At 43.5% G+C, this 20,598-nt stretch overlaps 1 protein-coding gene across 6 annotated transcripts in view; it reads left to right on the plus strand.

Annotated features, from left to right (window-relative positions):
- The window catches only part of SCAP (SREBF chaperone), a 66,434-nt gene that overhangs the window by 9,487 nt on the left and 36,349 nt on the right, over window positions 1-20,598 (plus strand). The window lies entirely within an intron of this gene.

The following is a 20,598-nucleotide window of genomic DNA, read 5'->3' on the forward strand; positions in this document are numbered from 1 at the left end:
GAGTCCTCCAACTTAGTTCTTGTTTTTCAAGATTGTTTTGGCTATTCAGGGTTCCCCCTTTTTTCTTTGGACAAAGTAATGGGGAGAATTTCTTTTTTTGTGTGTGTTTTTTGTTTTTTGAGACAGAGTCTCACTCTGTTGTCAGGCTGGAGTGCAGTGGCGTGATCTTGGCCCACTGCAACCTCCACCTCCTGGGTTCAAGCGATTCTCCTGCATCAGCCTCCTGAGTAGTTGATATTACAGGCACCTGCCACCTGTAATTTTTGTATTTTTAGTAGAGATGGGGTTTCACCATGTTGGCCAAGATGGTCTCGATCTCTTGACCTCATGACCCACCTGCCTTGGCCTCCCAAAGTGATGGGATTACTGGCGTGAGCCACTGTGCCCAGCTTTTTTTTTTTTTTACAAGTAAATGGAAAGAAATCCCATGTTCAAGGATTGGAAGACAATATTCTTTTTTTTTTGAGACGGAGTCTTGCTCTGTCACCTAGGGTGGAATGCATTGGTGCAGTCACTGCTCACTACAGCCTTGAGCTCCCAGGCTTAAGTGATCCTCCCACCTCAGCCTGCTAAGTAGGTGGAACTACAGGAATGTACTACTGTGCCTGGCTAATTAAAAAATTTTTTGTAGAGATGGAGTCTCACTGTGTTGCCCAGGCTGGTCTTGAGGACTCCAGGGCTCAAGCAGTCCTCCCCACTTGACCTCCCAAAGTTCTGGGTTTACAGGCATGGGCCACCGTGCCTGGCCAGCTGTTAGAATTTTGATAAGGATTGCATCGCATTTTGATATGGATTGCATTTGTAGATAGCTTTGGATAACGTTGTCATTTAAAGAATATTATCTTCCCAGCCTGGCCAACATGGTGAAACCCTGTCTCTACTAACAATACAAAAATTAGCCAGGTGTGGTGGCGTACACCTGTAATCCCAGTTACTCAGGAGGCTGATACAGGAGAATCGCTTGAACATGGGAGGCGGAGATTGCAGTGAACTGAGATTGTGCCACTGCACTCCAGCCTGGGTGACAGAGCAAGACTGTGTCTAAAAAAAAGAAAAAAAAAAAGTATCATTTTCCAATCCATGAAAGTGGGAAAGTGGGATTTCTTTCCATTTATTTTACATCTTTAATTTGTTTCAGCAATGTTTCAGTTTATGTCTTTTGTCTCCCTTGCTTAAATTTATTCCTAAGTATTTTATTCTTTTTGATGCTATTATAAATGGAATGTTTTCCTAATTTTTTTTAGATTGTTCACTGTCAGTGAACAATAGAAATGCAACTGATTTTTGCATATTCATTTTGCATCCTACAACTTTGTTGAATTCATTTATTAGCTGTGTGTGTGTGTGTAATCTTTAGGGTTTTCTACATGTGAGATCATGTCATCTAGGAACAGAAATAATTTTACTACTTCCTGTCCAGTTGAGATGCCTGGAGAGAAAGGGTAAATGAGGCAGTGAGAAGGTTCTTGCTTAATTTCTCTGGCTAGAACTTTTCAGTACTGGATTAAATAGAAGTGGCAAAAGTGGGCATCCTTGTCTTGTTCCTGATTTTAGGGGAAAAGCTTTTAGTCTTTCACCATCAAGCTGTGAGATTTTCATATATGCCCCTTTATTATGTTGAGGATATTGCCTTCTATTCCTATTTCATTGAGTGTTTTTTAATCAAAAAGTCATCTTGAATTTTGTTAAATGCTTTTTCTGCATCAGTTGGGATGATCATTGTTTTTCTCCTTCATTCTAGTAATGTGGCGTATTACCTTAATTGATTTTTGTTAAACCATCCTTGCACTTTGGGAATAAATTCCACTTGTCATCTGAGATGTATGTTTAATATCTACTTTAAAGAAAAAAACCCAAATCAGTCCCAGCCTGGGCAACATAGTGAGACCCTCATCTCTACAAAAAATAAAAAAAGCCTGGTACAGTGGCTCACGCCTGTAATCCCAGCACTTTGAGAGGCCGAGGCAGGTGGATCACCTGAGGTCAGGAGTTCGAGACCAGCCTGACTAACATGGTGAAACCCCATCTCTACTAAAAATACAAAAATTAGCCGGGCATAATGGCAAGCACCTGTAATTCCAGCTACTCGGGAGGCTAAGGCAGGAGAATCGCTTGAACCTGGGAGACAGAGGTTGCAGTGAGCTGAGATCATGCCACTGTACTCCAGCCTGGGTGACAGAGCGAGACTCTGTCTCAGATAAATAAATAAATATTAAAAAATAAAATAAAATAAATTAGCCAGATGTGGTGGCTCATGCCTGTAGTCCCAGCAGTGTGAGAGGCTGAGATGGGAGGATCACTTGGGAGGTCGAGACCGCAGTGAGCCACGATTGTACCACTGCATCCAGCCTGGGTGACAGAGCAAGACCCTATCTCAAAAATAAAACAAAAAACCAAAAAACTTCCAAGTCAGCAGATGCTTATTGAATTCTTCCTAGGTGTCAGCCACTGTTAAAGTTCTGGGGATTCAGCAGTGAACAAGAAGGCTAAGCCCCTGCTTTCTTTTAATTTTTAATTTTTAATTTTTTTTTTAGAGACAGTCTCACTTTGTCACTTAGGCTGCCAGGCTCGAGTGCAGTCATGCATTCTCAGCTCACTGCAACCTCTGCCTCCTGGGTTCAAGTTATTCTCGTGCCTCAGTTTTCCGTGTAGCTGGGATTACAGGCACTACCACACTCAGGTAATTTTTGTATTTTTAGTAGAGATGGGGTTTCACCATGTTGGCCGGGCTGGTCTCAAACTCCTGACCTCAAGTGATCCACCTGCCTCTGCCTCCCAAAGTGCTGGGATTACAGGCGTGAGCCACCGCACCCCGGCCCACTGGAGTGTTTTGAGCAGGGTAGTGACATTGGTGATTTGTACTTTAGAAAGATTTATCGAGGATGGAGTGAGGCAGGAATGAATAGAGGCATTCCTGCTGTCCCCATGGTCAGTGATGGGAGAGTAGCCAGGGAGATGATGATGGTTGGTCAGGTTGGGGATCTGACTTGGAGGTAAAACTGTTGTAACCAGCTGTTTCAGATGTGGGCTTGTTGTAGGATGTTTCCTAAACTTTCGGCCGGAGGAATAAACAGGGTAGCTAGTGGTATAATTAACTGAGATAGCTGGGAAAGAACAGATACTGTAGGGAAATCAAGAGTTCTGTTTTTGGTCTTGTTAGATTTGAAGTGCTTATTAGGCATTTGAGTGGAGATGCCAAGTGGACATAGTGTAAATAAGGAGCTTAGGGGAGAGGCTTGAGAGGTGTGTATGTGAGAGACATCAGCAAACAGATGAGACTTGGAGCCAGGAGTCAGGCTGAGAAGCCCTGGGGAGAAAGGGTAGATGAGGAAAGCTGGCCAGGAACAAAGCCTATAGGGAAGCAGGAAGGGAGGCTGAGAAGCACAACCTTCTAGGACATCAGTAGGGACATGATGTCACTCACAACTAGGAAATAAGTAGGTATTTTTCTTTTTCTTTCTTTTTTTTTTTTTTTTTGAGACGGAGTTTCGCTCTTATTGCCCAGGCTGGGGTGCAATGGCACGATCTTGGCTCACTGCAACTTCCACCTCCCAGGTTCAAGCGATTCTCCTGCCTCAGCCTCCTGAGTAGCTGGGATTACAGGCATGTGCCACCATGCCTGGCTAATTTTTTGTATTTTTAGTAGAGACGGGGTTTCACCATGTTAGCCAGGATGGTTGTAGGCGTTTCTCATTTCGGCATAGTGTCTTCATGGTCAGCCCTTTCAGTGGCTGCCTCTCATGGTGTTTGATCATAAGTCATAACTCATCCATGAAGGTGTTTTACAGTCTGTCTTCAAGCGGGCAGGTCCTTAGATTGAAAGAATGGAGGCTTCACTGCGTGTGCCTTTACTAGCTGATGGGGCAGAGGTTGTATAGCTGATGGGGCAGAGGCTGTCAGATGACTGTTTTACAGAAAAACCTTTGACAAGTTATATAGTAAACTAGTTAAAAGAAAAAGTTGATCTTCTAGCTAAGACAAAAGGTTACAGTTTAGGAAGATAAAAAAGATGGATGGTGGTGATGGCTGCACAACAATATGAATGTACTTAATGCCACTGAACGGTACCCTTAAAAGGGGTTAAAATGATGTTTATGTTAATTTTTTTACCACAAACGAAGTAGAATACTTTGTCACTGATTATAGTAAACATTTAAATCTGAGTGCTAGATTGCTTCTTTTTGAGATGGAGTCTCACTCTGTTGCCCAGGCTGGAGTACAGTGGCGTGATCTCAGCTCACTACAACCTCTGCGTCCTGGGTTTAAGTGATTCTCCTGTCTCAGCCTCCCAAGTAGCTGGGATTATAGGTACCCGTCACCAGGCTCGGCTGATTTTTGTATTTTTAGTAGAGATGGGGTTTCACCATGTTGCTCAGGCTGGTCTCGAACTCCTGACCTGAAGTGATCTGTCGGCCTTGGCCTCCGAGAGTCCTAGGATTATAAGAGTGAGCCACCGTGCCCAGCCTAGACTGCTCTTACATAGGTTAAAACAAATTATTTTGTTGGGAGGTGCGGCGGAATCAACTCTGTCATGGAAATGTTCCCCAGGCTGGGAGTTGGAACCAGAGTGTTGACTGTTGTCATTTGCTACATGACCTGGGTCATCTGGCATGACCTTCCGTAAGCCTCAGTTTCTTCCTTACCGATAGGATATTGTGCTGGAGGATCCCATCTCTCCTAGCTCTGAAATCTGGTAGCTTTCTGTTCCTTTGCCTCTATAAATGTCTGGAAGGCAAGCAAGTTCCAGTCTGAGAAGTGACTGTGAACATTTGGAAGAATTGTGTGGTCCCAGTGCATATCACAGTCCACAGCTGTCCTGTTAGCTGGAAAGTTTTACTTAGTACCAGATTATAGATATGAAAAAGAAGCAATTAAAACTTACAGCAGGCCTTACAATTTGAGACAGAAACAAAATCTTTGTTTTTTAGACTTTGACCAAATATTTGGGAATGAGCACCATGTAGATGTGATTTGTTTATCTGTGAGGCTTCACACATTGTGACTTGACAGGAACCCACAGCACTTAGGTTTGTGAGCCCAGAGTACCACCCTTTGCCTTGAAGAGTGTGGAGGGAGTCTTAGGGCCAGCGGTGAGCAGGATGAAAGGCTCTTAGAAGCTGGTGGGCATGAAGGGGATACAGAGGGGAGGCTCTCCTGGGAGATAAGGTGGTGGAAGGGGCTGGTGAAGTCTGGTGTGCTGGAGAGAGCTCTGGGCTCCTGGACCCTCACCCCAAGGAAAAGGGGCCCAGGTGAGCCTCATCTCTTGGCTTTCTTCTTTGCCACATTTCCCCTCACAAACTCCTCCCCTCTTTGCACTGTGTTTGGAACCATCTTCCATGCAACATTTATATTAAGAGTTCTTGCTGGGCGCAGTGGCTCATGCCTGTAATCCCAGCACTTTGGGAGGTCGAGGCGGGTGGATCACAAGGTCAGGAGTTCAAGACCAGTCTGGCCAAGATGGTGAAACCCCATATCTACTAAAAATACAAAAATTAGCTGGGCACAGTGGCAGGCACCTGTAATTCCAGCTACTCGGGAGGCTGAGGCAGGAGAATCACTTGAACCTGTGGGCGGGGGCAAAGGTTGCAGTGAGCTGAGATTGTGCCACTGCACTTCAGCCTGGGGGACAGAGTGAGATTCTGTCTCAAAAATAAAACAACAACAAAAAACCAAAAAAGAGTTCTTGAAGTATTGTGGGAAGTCAGGGACCCCGAACGGAGGGACTGGCTGGAGCTGTGGCAGAGGAACATAAATGGTGAAGATTTCATTTTAATATGGACATATATCAGTTCCCAAAATTAATACTTTTATAATTTCTTACACCTGTCTTTACTTCAATCTCTGAACATAAATTGTGAAGATTTCCTTTTAATATGGACATTTATCATTTCCCAAAATTAATACTTTTATAATTTCTTACGCTTGTCTTACTTTAATCTCTTAATCCTGTTATCTTCATAAGCTGAGGATGTACGTCACCTCAGGACCACTATTGTGTTAGCTGTACAAATTGATTGTAAAACGTGTGTTTGAACAATATGAAATCAGTGCACCTTGAAAAAGAACAGAATAACAGCTATTTTAGGGAACAAGGGAAGACAACCATAAGGTCTGACTGCTTGTGGGGTCTGGCAGAATACAGCCATATTTTTCTTCTTGCAGAGAGCCTATAAACGGACGTGCAAGTAGGGAAGATATCACTAAATTCTTTTCCTAGCAAGGAATATTAATAATTAAGACCCTGGGAAAGGAATGCATTCCTGGGGGGAGGTCTATAAATGGCCGCTCTGGGAGTGTCTGTCTGATGCGGTTGAGATAAGGACTGAAATATGCCCTGGTCTCCTGCAGTACCCTCAGGCTTACTAGGATTGGGAAACCCCGCCCTGGTAAATTTGAGGTCAGACCGCTTCTCTGCTCTTGAACCCTATTTTCTGTTGTTTAAGATGTTTATCAAGACAATACGTGCACAGCTGAACATAGACCCTTATCAGTAGTTCTGAATTTGCCTTTGTCCTGTTTCCTCAGAAGCATGTGATCTTTGTTCTCCCTTTTGCCTTTTGAAGCATGTGATCTTGTGACCTACTCCCTGTTCTTGCACCCCCTCCCCTTTTGAAATCCTTAATAAAACTTGCTGGTTTTGCGGCTCAGGTGGGCATCACAGTCCTACCGATATGTGATGTCACCCCTGGAGGCCCAGCTGTAAAATTTCTCTCTTTGTACTGTTTCTCTTTATTTCTGAGCCGGCCGACACTTACGGAAAGTAGAAAGAACCTATGTTGAAATATTGGGGGTGGGTTCCCCTGATACTGAAGTAGTAATACGAGACTCATCACATCTCCCATTTTGGGATTTGATTGTATAAAACTGTCAAGAGCTTTGATGCCCTCCAGCAAAGCACACTTCTTGCAGGAAATCAGGCAAAGGGTCTTTAGCCTGTGTGGCCTGATATGCTCATGTGTAGCTGGTGGCAGGAGGCTGGTCCTGGCTGTGCTCCTACAAGTACCTGCTGGAGCCGAGGCTGAGGACACTCTGTCCATGGGCCAAGACATTGTGTGAAATGACAAGGCTTCCCCCATGGGCTCTCAAGTTGTTTCTAGCTTTAAAACAGATTCTTGGCTGGGTACGGTGGCTCACACCTGTAATCCCAGTACTTTGGGAGGCCAAGGCAGGCAGATCACCTGAGGTCAGGAGTTTGAAACAAGCCTGACCAACATGGTGAAACCCCATCTCTACTAAAAATAAAAAATTAGCCAGGCATGATGGCGCATGCCTGTAATCCCAGCTACTTGCGAGGCTGAGGCAAGAGAATTGCTTGAACCCAGGAGGCCGAGGTTGCAGTGAGCCGAGATCATGCCGTTGCACGTCAGCCTGGGCAACAAGAACAAAACTCTGTCTCAAAATAAATAAATAAATAAATAAAAATAAAACTGATTCTTAGCAGCAGCAGTTCAGTCCCTTTGTTAGTCATTCCTGACCAGGTCAAGAGGGAGTAAGAATGTAGGTAACTGGCATTGTGGAAGAAAATCTTTAATAGGTTTGTTGATGTTCTGTTGTGAAGAGGGTTGACATTATGCATGCGGTTATTTGTGACAACCATTACAACCAACTAATATAATTTGGTCTCCTTTCAATTTGGGTGTTGCTGTGCCATCCCAACAATTACTCTAAAATGTGCCAGTACTCATCTTCTTGAATATGTGTGTTTTTAGGCTTTAAATTCTCTGAAATCAGCTTTTGTTCATTAACTGAAATTCCTTTATTTTTTCAATACTATTTAATTATTATTATTTTTTTGAGACAGAGTTTTGCTCCTGTTGCCCAGGCTGGAGTGCAGTGGTGCGATCTCAGCTCACTGCAACCTCTGCCTCCAGGGTTCAAGCGATTCTTCTGCCTCAGCCTCCTGAGTAGCTGGGATTACAGACGCGTGCCACCACGCCCAGCTAATTTTTGTATTTTGAGTAGAGATGGGGTTTCACCGTGTTGGCCAGCTGGTCTTGAACTCCTGACCTTGTGATCCACCTGCCTCGGCCTCCCAAAGTGCTGGGATTATAGGCATGAGCCACGGCGCCTGGCCACGCCCTGCTAATTTTTGTATTTTTAGTAGAGGCGGAGTTTCACCATGTTGGCCAGGCTGGTCTTGAACTCCAGACCTCAGGTGATCTGCCCACCTCAGCCTCCCAAAGTGCTGGGATTACAGGTGTGAGCCACCATGCCCGACCTTTTTTCAATACTATTAACTTGATCTGCTGAAAATTCTCCCAGGTTACTGGCTAATTTTGAAGCTTAGAGAAGCAATTTTCTTTTTATTTATTTGTTTATTTTGAGACGGAGTCTCGCTCTGTTGCCCAGGCTGGAGTGCAGTGGCGCCATCTCAGCTCACTGCAAGCTCCGCCTTCCGGGTTCATGCCATTCTCCTGCCTCAGCCTCCCGAGTAGCTGGGACTACAGGCGCCCGCCACCAGGCCTGGCTAATTTTTTGTATTTTTAGTAGAGACGGGGTTTTACCATGTTAGCCAGAATGGTCTCGATCTCCTGACCTCGTGACCCGCCCGCCTTGGCCTCCCAAAGTGCTGGGATTATAGACGTGAGCCACCGCACCCGGCCCAGAGAAGCAATTTTCTGCCCTTAGCATTGGTCCACTTGACAACTTTCAGAAAAACATTACCCCAAAGGGATGAATTGTTTGCACCAGTGGACTAGTTTAGCACAGTGAGCAGACCTGTAGTGACTTTCTGCTCAGCACCAGGTGAGGTGCTGGGTGCTCTAGGGAACACAAGGTGATTCAGTTATGCCCTTCTCCTGAAGGGGAACGCAGTCAATCCAGGAGGCTGAGAGAGTCAGAATGAGCAAGGTGGAAATTCATAGTTAGAGAAGCTCAGAGAAGAGGGCTGCTGCTTCCACAGGAAACTTTGCTCATTATTTTTTAATTTCAGCTTTTCAGTGTAGAAATACATTTACATGACACAAAATTGGAAAGGTAAACTACATGGGAAAGTTTCCCTTCCATCCTGCACCTGGCTACCAGATCCTCTCCCCAGGCTGCTGGTGCTGCCACTTCTTATGTGTCCATTCTCAGGTGTTTTATGCATTTGTAGACAAATAAGCAGAGACTTCTGTTCTCTTACATGAAAGTAGGACACTGCTCCCTTGCTTTTTTCTCTGAATGTTTCTTTATGATAGTTTATCATTAATACATAAGAGTTTCCTCATTGTCTTATTCTTTTTTTTTGATGGAGTCACCCAGGTGGGAGTGCAATGGTATGATCTCGGCTCACTGCAATCCCCGCCTCCCAAGTTCAAGCGACTCTCCTACCTCAGCCTCCTGAGTAGCTGGGATTACAGGCCTGCGCGCCACCATACCCGGCTAATTTTTTAAATTTTTGGTAGAGATAGGGTTTTACCATGTTGGCCAGGCTAGTCTCAAAACTCCTGACCTCAAGTGATCCGCCTGCCTCGGCCTCCCAAAGTGCTGGGATTACAGGCATTGAGCTACTGCACCTGGCCCCTCGTTGTCTTTTATAACTGGATAATATTCCATTTTCACGATGTCCTTTAATTTATTTAGTCAGAGCTCTATTGATGGAATTGTAGAGGAATTTTAAGTTTTGTTAGTGCAGACAACACTGGCATGAGTAACTTCCTGTGTGCATCAATCAGTCCATGCATGGCCAAGTGTATCTATCCAGTTACTTACTAGAGGCAGAAGTGCTGAGTTGAAGAGGATTTGCTTTTGTAATTTTGATAACTCTTACCAGATAAACCTCCATAGTGGTTTTATCCACATGTGCTCCTAAGCAGTGCATGGGCAGTGCTTGTTTATCCACACCCTCACCAACACTGTGGTACCACACGGTTTGATCTTTGCCATTGTGATGAGTGAAAAATTAGTTTCTCTGTTTAGATTCCACCCCAACCCCAAACTTTTTAGTGTAACCTATAGAAAAGCTGAAAGAGTAGTAGAATGAACACTCATATTATCTCAGGAGGAGTTTTAATTTATTTCTCTTTGGTTGCAGTAAGGTTGAATGACCATTTATGTTTTATTTTCTGTGAAAAAAACTGTTCAAGTTGGGCATGGTGGCTCAGGCCTGTAATCCCAGCACTTTGGGAGGCCAAGGTGGGCGGATTGCTTGAGTTCAAGAGTTCAAGACCAGCCGGGGCAACCTGGCAAAACCCCATCTGTACTAAAAATACAAAAATTAACTGGGCATGGTTGTGTGTGCTTTTAGTCCCAGCTACTCAGGAGGCTGAGGTGAGAGGATTGCTTGAGCCTGGGAGGTCAAGGCTTCAGTGACCTGAGATCATGCCACTGCACTCCAGCCAGGGTGAGACCTTGTCTCAGGAAAACCCCACAAAAACCCTATTCATATCCTTGACGACTTTTCTGTTGGACTTTGGCTTTGTGTTTTTTTTGGGGGGATGGAGTCTCATCTCTGTCACCCAGGCTGGAGTGCAGTGGCTCAATCTCAGCTCACTGCAACCTCCACCTCCTGTGTTCAATCGATTCTCCTGTCTCAGCCTCCTGAGTAGCTGGGATTACAGGCATTCGCCACAATGCCTGGCTAAGTTTTGTATTTTTAGTAGAGACAGGGTTTCACCATGTTGGCCAGGCTGGTCTGAACTCCTGACCTCAGGTGATCCACCCGCCTCAGCCTCCCAAAGTGCTTGGATTATAGGTGTGAGCCACTGTGCCTAGCCGGACTTTGGTATTTTTAAATTGATTTTGTCAAAATTGCTTATATATGCAGGAACTTAGCACCTTGTCACTGATACGAATTGTAGTTGTATTTTTCCAGATCTTATTTATCTTTTTTTTTGAGACAGAGTCTTGCTTTGTCGTCCAGGCTAGAGTACAGTGGCACGATCTCACACGATCTCGGATGATCTCGGCTCACTGTAACCTCCGCCTCCCAGGTTCAAGCGATTCTTCTGTCTCAGCCTCCTGAGTAGCTGAGACTACAGGCGTGCACCACCACACCCGGCTAATTTTTGTGTTTTTAGTAGAGACAGGGTTTTGCCATATTGGTCAGGCTGGTCTCGAACTTCTGACCTCAGGTGATCCACCTGTCTCGGCCTCCCAAAGTGCTGGGATTACAGGCATGAGCCACTGCACCTGGCTTAAAGTAATTTTTATATTTCATATTTTACCTTTAAATCTTTTCTCTGTTTGGAATTTATTTTTATTTTTTATTTTTATTTTGAGGCAGGGTCTTGCTCTGTTGCCCATACTGGAGCACAGTAGCAATGATCATGGCTCACTACAGCCTGGACCTTGCCAGGCTCAGGTAATCCACCCACTTCAGCCTCCTGAGTAGCTGGGACTACAGGTGTGCATCACCATGCCCAGCTAATTTTTGTACTTTTGGTAGAGAAGGGTTTTGCCATGTTGCCCAGGCTGGTGTTGAACTTCTGGGCTCAAGTGATCTGTCTGCCTTGACTTCCCAAAGTGCTGGGATTATAGGCCTGAGCCACTGTGCTTTTTGGAATTTATTTTGATGTGAAGTGTTAGATCCAACTTAATTTTTTTCCGTGGCTACCCATTTGTTGCAACACCTTTTGTTGCACAATTAATCTTTCTCCTACTTGTTTATCATTTACTGTATATAATATACTTTGCCATATGTGTACATTTTGGTCTATTCCTGGACATTCTGTTCTGTTACATTAATCTGTGTGTTTCTGTGTTAGGACCACACTGTTTTAATTACTCTAGCATGTTTTGTTATTTGGTGAAGTTAGTTGCCTTTCATCATCTTTATTTTCCAGAACTTTCTTGGCTATATTTGTTTTTCTGTGTAAACTTTAAGTTTGTTTAGTTAAAGAAGTCCTGTTTTTATTGGGACTGTTATATTTCTAGATGAATGTAGGAAGAGTGACACTTTGGTTACGTTATATTGACTTTTCCTCAATAAGAATGTGGCATGTTTTTCTTTTTGTTGAAGTCATCTTTTCTGTCTTTCAGAGTTTCAGAGATTTCTTTTGGTTTCTTTTTTTTTTTTTTGAGATGGAGTCTTGCTCTCTCACCCAGGCTGGAGTGCAGTGGTGCAATCCCGGCTCACTGCAATCTCCACCTCCCAGGTTCAAGTGATTCTCCTGCCTCAGTTTCCTGAGTAGCTGGGATTACAGGAACGTGCCACAATGCCCAGCTAATTTTTGTATTTTTAGTAGAGATGGGGTTTCACCATGCTGGCTAGGCTGGTCTTTAACTCCTGACCTCAGGTGATCTGCCCACCTCGGCCTCCCAAATTTCTGGGATTACAGGCGTGAGCCACCGTGTCCTGCTGGGAGTTTCAGAGATTTCTAACATTTCTTTTTAAGTTTATTTTCAAGTTTTTGGTTTTGTTATATATTTTAGTGTTAATGAATCATTATTATAATCAATATTATCATTATTTTACTTCTGCCTGCTTGTTGGTGATGTATTTGAAGGCATTGATATATATTAGATTTCACTACCTTATGGTGGTTCTTTTATCGACTGTAAAAGGTTTTCAGTTGATTATATATATATATAATTTTTTTGTATATATATTTGGATTTTGTATATAATATCATTTGCAAATAATGATAATTTAACTTTTTCCTTTCCAGTTGTATACCTGTGTTTTCTTTGTCTTGCCTAATTGTGATAACTAGTAGTTCCACAATAGTAATAAATAATGATGGTTAAATGCATAGCCTGTATGGCCCCTGATGTTAGTGAGAACACTTCTAGTGTGTTCCCATTGGGCTTGATTTTAGCTGTGAGATTGAGAAAGATGTAAACATTTAGTTGAAGTCTATATTTATTTTTTATATATATGTGTATGTATGTATTTTTATTATTATTTTTTGAGACAGAGTCTCTGTCGTCCGGGCTGGAGTGCAGTGGCACAATCTTGGCTCACTGTAACTTCTGCCTCCTGGGTTCAAGCGATTCTCCTGCCTCAGCCACCCAAATAGTTGGGATTACAGGTGCCCGCCACCATGCCTGGCTAATTTTTGTATTTTTTAGTAGAGACGGGGTTTCACCTTGTTGGCCAGGCTGGTCTCAAACTCCTGACCTCAAACGATGCACCCTCCTTGGCCTCCCAGAGTACTAGGATTACAGGTGTGAGCCACCGTGCCTGGCCTATATGTATGTATTTATGTATGTATGTAAATCAGCATACACATATCTACTAAACATCTGTCTATTCTTTTTTTTTTTTTTTTGAGATGGAGTCTCGCTGTTGCCCAGGCTGTAGTGTAGTGGCGCGATCTCTGCTCACTGCAGGCTCCGCCCCCCAGGGTTCACGCCATTCTCCTGCCTCAGCCTCCGGAGTAGCTGGGACTACAGGCGCCCACCACCTTGCCTGGCTAATTTTTTGTATTTTTAGTAGAGACGGGGTTTCACTGTGTTAGCCAGGATGGTCTCGATCTCCTGACCTCGTGATCTGCCCGCCTCGGCCTCCCAAAGTGCTGGGATTACAGGCGTGAGCCACCGCGCCCGGCCTGTCTATTCTTATTGTAAAAGAATGAGGGTTGAATTTTATCAGATGTCTTCAGCATTGTCGGAGATGATCTCTGTTAATAAGTTGAACATAACATTGTTTTAACATTAGTACTTACATGTTTCTAGCACAAAATGAATAGGATGACGTTTAGACAAAATGAATAGGATGATGTTTAGAGAAGGCTTATGGAGGAAATGGTATTTTATCTAGTGCCTGAAGGCTGAATGGAGAAAATTAGAGGTGGGAAATTAGAGTGGGAAGATAGGAAAAGGGCATTCAGTAAAGAGAGAGCCTTGAGTGCAAAAGTGTAGAAAGTGGGAATGCAGGTTATTTTGGGGAAGAATGCCAACATCCCAAGATTACTGTGATATTCATGAGGGCCTTCTAGATGGGTAACATGGGGGCAGATTACACCTCTGGACTTCAGATTCTTCATCTGTGGAATTGAAATAGTAAAAGTAGTTATTAGTTTAAGGGTTTTTATAAGGATTCAGGAGATAATGTAGGCAAAAGTCTTAGGCCAGAGGCTGACACATGGTTTGTAAATACTAGTTATTTTTATTTGACAAAAGAATAAAGCTGGAAAGAGGTTTCAGTATATTTTGAGTGTACCTGTATAATAAGCAAAGAAGTATGGCCTCAGATATGCAGGCACTGGAGAGCCATTCAGAACTTTTGTGCAAGGGGTGACATAAGCAGGTCTTTTTTTTTTCCATTAAATTTTTTTTTTAAAGAGATGGGGGGTCTCACTATGTTGCCCAGGCTGGTCTCGAACTTCTGGGCTCAAGCAATCCTCCCATCTCAGCCTCCCAAAGTGCCGGGATTACAGGTGTGAGCCACCACACCTGGCCATAAGCAGGTCTTTATTTTAAGAAGCTGTCCATGCTGACCATGTGGGAAGACATACCAGAAGTGAAGTGCAAATGTAGGTAGCAAAATCAGATAGGAGACTATTAGAATTTTTCAGGCTGGTGGTTCTGGATATCTGCCACTAGTCCAGTTCATTTTTTATTTTTTATTTTTTGAGATAGGCCTTGCTGTTTTGCCCAGGCTAGAGTGCAGTGGCGGAATCACAGCTTACTGTAGCCTTGACCCCCTGGGCTCAAGCAGTCCTTCCCACTCAGCCTTCCAGGTAGCCGGGACTACAGTCATGAGCCACCACAATTGGCTAATTTAAAATTTTTTTTTTTGTAGAGACAGGATCTCTGTATGTTGCCCAGGCTGGTCTTGAACTTTCCTGGCCTCAAGCAATCTTCCTGCCTCAGCCTCCCAAACTGCTGGGATTACAGACATTAGTTAGCTACGATGCCTGCCCTGCTCGTCCAGTTTAGACATATGTTCAAGATGTGGGCACCATAGAGTTGACTTAGGCAACTCTTGGGCTCCAGGTTTGGTAGGGCAGTGTTTCTCAAATTTGAGCATATCACTGTCAGCTGGAGGGTGTGTTAAATAGAGATTTCTGGGCCTCACCCCCAGATTTGCTGATTCACCAGGTCTGGGATAGGCCCAATAATTTGCATTTCTAACAAGGATTTAGATTGGGACATTTGTAAAGAAGAGGATGGATGAAGTGTTCCTTGTTTATGATTTCATTCAGAGAGAGGGGATTATTAGCTCTCTCTCTTTCTTCCAGAATGCCTGAGGTGCTTTGTATCACAGTTAGAAGTTGAGAAGATATGTACTGAGCACTGTCCTAATAATATCTGATCCTGGTTGAGTTGGTTGGTTTGCTCATCACTTATTCAACAAGTGGTTTGTTTTCAGAGACAGGGTCTCACTATGTTGCCCAGGCTGGCATCAAACTCCTGGGCTCAAGGGATTGTCCCACCTCAGTCTCCTGAGTAGCCGGGATTATAGGTGCATTTAATAAAAATTTAACATGCCAAGTACTATTAAAGACCCTGAAGAACAGACAGGGAGTTTATTTATAGTCTTGACAGAGGACAGATAGTGAACCAGGGAATAAGTCATTTGTACAATTACAGAGTTTTAAATGCCCTGAAAAAGAAGAAATAGGCTCTGTAAGGAACAATAAAGATAACTACTGGAAAACATATGGTCAAGGGAGGTCTTTTTGTAGAAGTGATATTTCAGCTGAGACTTGAAGAATGAAAAGGAACCAGCCTATAAAGAGAAGAGGGAATAGAGGACGGAACAGTATGTGCCAGGCCCCTGAGATGGGAATGAGGTTGGCACACATAAGGCATTGGAAGAGACCAGAACAGGGAGAGATGACACGAGGTGAAGTTGGGGAGGACCAGGGTGGGTTGTGCAGAGCCCTGAGAGCTGGGGGGAGGCATTTGGGCTTTGTTCTAAGTGCAGAAGGGTATCCACCTCACAGCATTAGTAGAATCTGTGTCCACTCTGACCTCTGAGATAAGACGAATTGTAAAGGGATAGGAAGGGGTCTGTGAGGGCCAGGCATGGTGGGTGGCTCAGCCTGTAATCCCAACTCTTTGGGAGGCTGAGGCAGGAGGGTTGCTAGAGTCTAAGAGTTTAAGACCAGCCTGGGCAACATGGTGAAACCCCATCTCTACTAAAAATACAAACATTTCGTTGGGTGTGGTGGTGCACGCCTATAGTCCTAGCTACTTGGGAGGCTGAAGTGGGAGAATTGATTGAGCCTGAGAGGTGGAGGCTGCAGTGAGCCATGATTGTGCCACTGCACTCCAGCCTGGGTGACAGAGTGAGACCCTGTCTTAAAAAAAAAAAAAAAAAAAAAGGGCTTTCCAGGACTGTTTGGATATTTGAATATAAACATGTATATTTTTACTTTTATAATTGAAAAATAGTCAGCATTGGGTCTCATAAAGGGGACCTTTGGGGTAATGTTCTGTTTCTTGATGGAATGGTGTTTAGGTTACATGGCTTTGTTTACTTGGTGGTAATTCATGGAGCTGTGTGCTTATAATTTGTATGCTTTTCTGTGATATGTTATACTAAACTTCAAAAGTTTATTTAAAATAGGCTTGCATGGTGGCTCACGTCTGTAATCCCAACACTTTGGGAGGCTGAGGCAGGAGGATTGCTTGAAACCAGGAGTTCAAGACCAGCCTGGGTAACATAGTGAGACCCTGTCTCCCCACAATATATATATTTTTTTAATTAGCTGGCCATGGTGGCACATGCCTGTAATCCTAGCTACACAGGAGGCTGAGCTGGGAGGACTGCATCCAGGAATTCAAGGCTACAGTAAGACATGATAGTGCCACTGTACCCCAGCCTGGGTGACAGAGTGAGACCCCATCTCTAAAAAAAGAAAAATAAATAAATGCTTATAGTGAAAAATGTAAAGATATTGAGATTTGAGTTAAAAAAATTTCTCTGCTGGGTGTTGTGGCTCACGCCTATAATCAGTTTGGGAAATTGAGGCAGGAGGATTGCTTGAGCCCAGGAGTTTGAGACCAGCCTGGGCAACATGGCAAAACCGTGTCTCTACTAAAAATACCAAAAATTATCTCTCATGGTGGTACGTGCCTATAGGCAGGCTGAGGTGGGAGGATCACCTGAGCCTGGGAGATTGAGGCTGCAGTGAGCTGTGATCCTGCCACTGCATTCCAGCCTGGGTGACAGAGTGAGGCTCTGTCTCAAGCAAAAAAAAAAAAAAAAACCCTGCATATAATCACATTACACAAAGACAAGCAACCACTACTAACGTTTCCCTCTATTCTCCTTTTGTGCACTTTTTGTATATAATTTTTATTTTTTCAAATTGTGAAAGTAATGTGTGCTTTTTGTAGAAAACTTGTACTACCTGCTTCTCACAATGAAATGATGTGATTGACAGAAAAATGCCAGTAGGCATAGTGTGAAAAGTTTCCTTAGGGCCAGGAGCAGTGGCTCACACCTGTAATCCCAGCACTTTGGGAGGCTGAGGCAGGCAGATTGATTGAGGTCAGGAATTTGAGACCAGCCTGGCCAACATGGTGAAACCCCATTTCTACCCAAAATATAAAAATTAGCTGGGTGGGGTGGCGCACGCCTGTAACTCCAGCTACTTGGGAGGCTGAGGCACAAGAATTGCTTGAGCCCAGGAGGCGGAGGTTGCGGTGAGCCAAGATCACACCACTGCACTCCAGCCTGGGTGACAGAGCAGGACTCCATCTCAAAAAAAAAAAAGTTTCTTTGAAGGCAAAGAATCCTGAAATGTAGGAAGATTTTCACATTAAAAAAATTTAAGAGTTCTGATGTGATAAAGATGGAGTAAACATACTCCACTCTTTATGTCTGACAGAGAGCAACTGAAATCCCTGGACAGAATGCATGGATCAGTGGAGTAACCCCAGAAAGATAAATGTTAGCACGTGAATTGGAGAAGGAAACCAGAACTCCAAATACCAGTGAACTGGTAGTGAGTTTCCCATAATTTTTTTTCCTCCATACAATATTTTCCAGCCTGAACTTAAAGTTAGCCCCATACCTGGAAATGTGTGCTGCATGTGCACAGAAAGAGGTCTAACAGAAGCCATCTTTCTAGTTTGAGGAGTAGGAAAGGGGATCCTCATGGGTCAGGAATGGGGATGGAGGAAGAAATCTCGTTGTTGTTTGCTTTGTCTTTTCTCCTTTTCTCTTGCTCTGGCCCTCCATGTAATTCTGTAGTGGTGGAGACAGCAGTGACATTGGCAAATGGATAGGAGAGGAAGTCTTCTATTTATAGGGACTGTGGTCCCAGGAGCATGGAGGGAATCCTTGATTTTGTTCTTTCCTTTCTCTCATTGCTTTTCCTTGGAGGTAGTCACAGTTGTGGGAGGTACTCAGCAGGTTAGGGAAATTAAACCCCTGACTTTTAGCTAGAAGACCAGGAAAGGGGCCCTTGGGATCTGGAAAGTGTTAGGAAGATTGTGTAGAGGAAGGAGCTCAACAAATTGAACTCATAAAGTTGCATATGAACTCTTGGGCTGTTCCTCAGAACTCATATACGTGCATCTGACCCTAAACAGCATACCAAAGGCTTTGAGGACCAAACTGTGGAGTAGATTACTGCTCAAGTAGTTCTGCACTGGCCCCTGGACAGTATGCTTGGGAAAAATCAAAATAATACTTAAAAGGCTTTGAAAACTGATCTCATATTGGTACCACAGCCCACAGAAGGTGGGTAGGAACTTGTGGACTGGACCTAATTAGGTTGATTGCTGCAAAGACAAATTCAAAATTTTTCGTGGGACTTAAACAAGAGCTAGAGTCACATAGCATAATATTCAAAATGTCCAGTAATTCAGAATTACTTCAGCTATGAAGAATCAGGAAAATCATAAGGGGAAAAGACAGCCAACAGATGGCAACCACATGACACAGATGTTAAATTATCAAAAAATTAAAAGCCAAAGTATAATTAAAATATTAATTAAAACCTTGCTATAACAAGTAAGGGTGAATACTCTTGAACAGTAAATCAGAAATTTATTTACTGCAAAATATGACAATCTAAATGAAAAATTAATTGGGTGGGCTCAATAGCAGAATGGAGAAGACAGAAGAGTCAGTGAACATGAAGGTAGAGTAATAGAAATTATCCAGTCCGACCAACAGAGATTGAAATAAAATGAAAAAAAAATGAACAGAGCTTCAGGGACCCATGGGACAATAACAGAAAGTTTATCTTTTATGTTTTTGAAGTCTCAAAAAGAGAGTAGAAAGAGTGGTGCAGAAAAAATATTTGAAGAAATTATGGAAAGGAGTAAATAAGTATGTTTCTGTTCACAGATAACATGATAAGTCTACGTAGAAATTTCCAAAGAATCTACACACACACACACACACACACACACAAAGACTCTGGCACTAATAAGTGATTTCAGGACAGTTGCAGGATAAAAGATTAACATAAAAAAATCAGTGTACTAGCAATGAACATGTGAAAATCAAAATTGAAAACATAGTTGCCAAAAAGTGAAATGGTAGGTATAAATCTGACAAAACATGTACAGTCATGTATGCTGAAAACTATACAATGCTGATGAAAGAAATCAAAGATCTAAATAGATGGAGAAATATATCATGTTCATGGATTGGAAGACTCAACATGCCAGTTCTTTGCAAATTTGATAAACAGGTTTAATGCAGTTTCTATCAAAATTCTATTAAGTTTTTTTGTTTGTTTGTTTTTGTTTTTGTTTTTGAGACAGAGTCTCCCTCTTGCCCAGGCTGGAGTGCAGTGGCACTATCTCAGCTTACTGCAACTTCTGCCTCCTGGGTTCAAGCGATTCTCCTGCCTCAGCCTCCAGAATAGCTGGGATTACAGGCGCATGCCACCATGCCTGGCTATTTTGTATTTTTCATAGAGACGGGGTTTCACTATGTTGGCCAGGCTGGTCTTGAACTCCTGACCTCAAGAGATCTGCACACCCTGGCCTCCCAAAGTGCTGGAATTACAGGCATGAGCCACCACACCTGGCCTTTTTTTTCTTTTTTCTTTTTTTTTTTTTTTGAGTCAGAGTCTCTCTGTATTGCCCAGGCTGGAGTGCAGTGGCGCAGTCTTTTGCTCACTGTGGCCTCCGTGTCCCGGGTTCAATCAATTCTCCTGCCTCAGCCTCCCAAGTAGCTGGGATTACAGGCACTCGCCACCACACCCGGCTAATTTTTGTATTTTTAGTAGAGAAGAGGTTTCACCATACTGGCTAGGCTGGTCTTGAACTTCTGACCTTGTAATCCGCCCGCCTTGGCCTCACAAAGTTCTGGGATTACGGGTGTGAGCCACCGCGCCCAGCCTTTTTCTCCTTTTTTGAGATGGAGTCACAGTCTCTCACCTAGGCTGGAGTGCAGTGGCGTGATCTCGGCTTGCTCAACCTCTGCTTTCTGGGTTCAAGCGATTCTCAGCCTACCAAGTAGCTGGGATTACAAGTGTGTGCCACCACACCCAGCTAATTTTTTCTGTTTTTAGTAGAGAAGGGGTTTCACTATGTTAGCCAGGTCTCAAACTCCTGACTTCAAGCAATCTGCCCACCTCGGTCTCCCAAAGTGCTGGGACTACAGGTGTGAGCCACTGTGCCTGGCCCAGACAACTGCTTTTTGACAAAGATGCCAAGCAATTCAATGGAGGAAGGATAGTCTTTTCACCAAATGGTGCTGGAACAATTGGCTATCTTTAGACCAAAGGGGAAAAAAAGGAATTTATATCTCACACC

Source organism: Pongo abelii, chromosome 2 (genome assembly GCF_028885655.2).
Source record: "Pongo abelii isolate AG06213 chromosome 2, NHGRI_mPonAbe1-v2.0_pri, whole genome shotgun sequence".
NCBI classification, from domain to species: Eukaryota; Metazoa; Chordata; class Mammalia; order Primates; family Hominidae; genus Pongo; species Pongo abelii.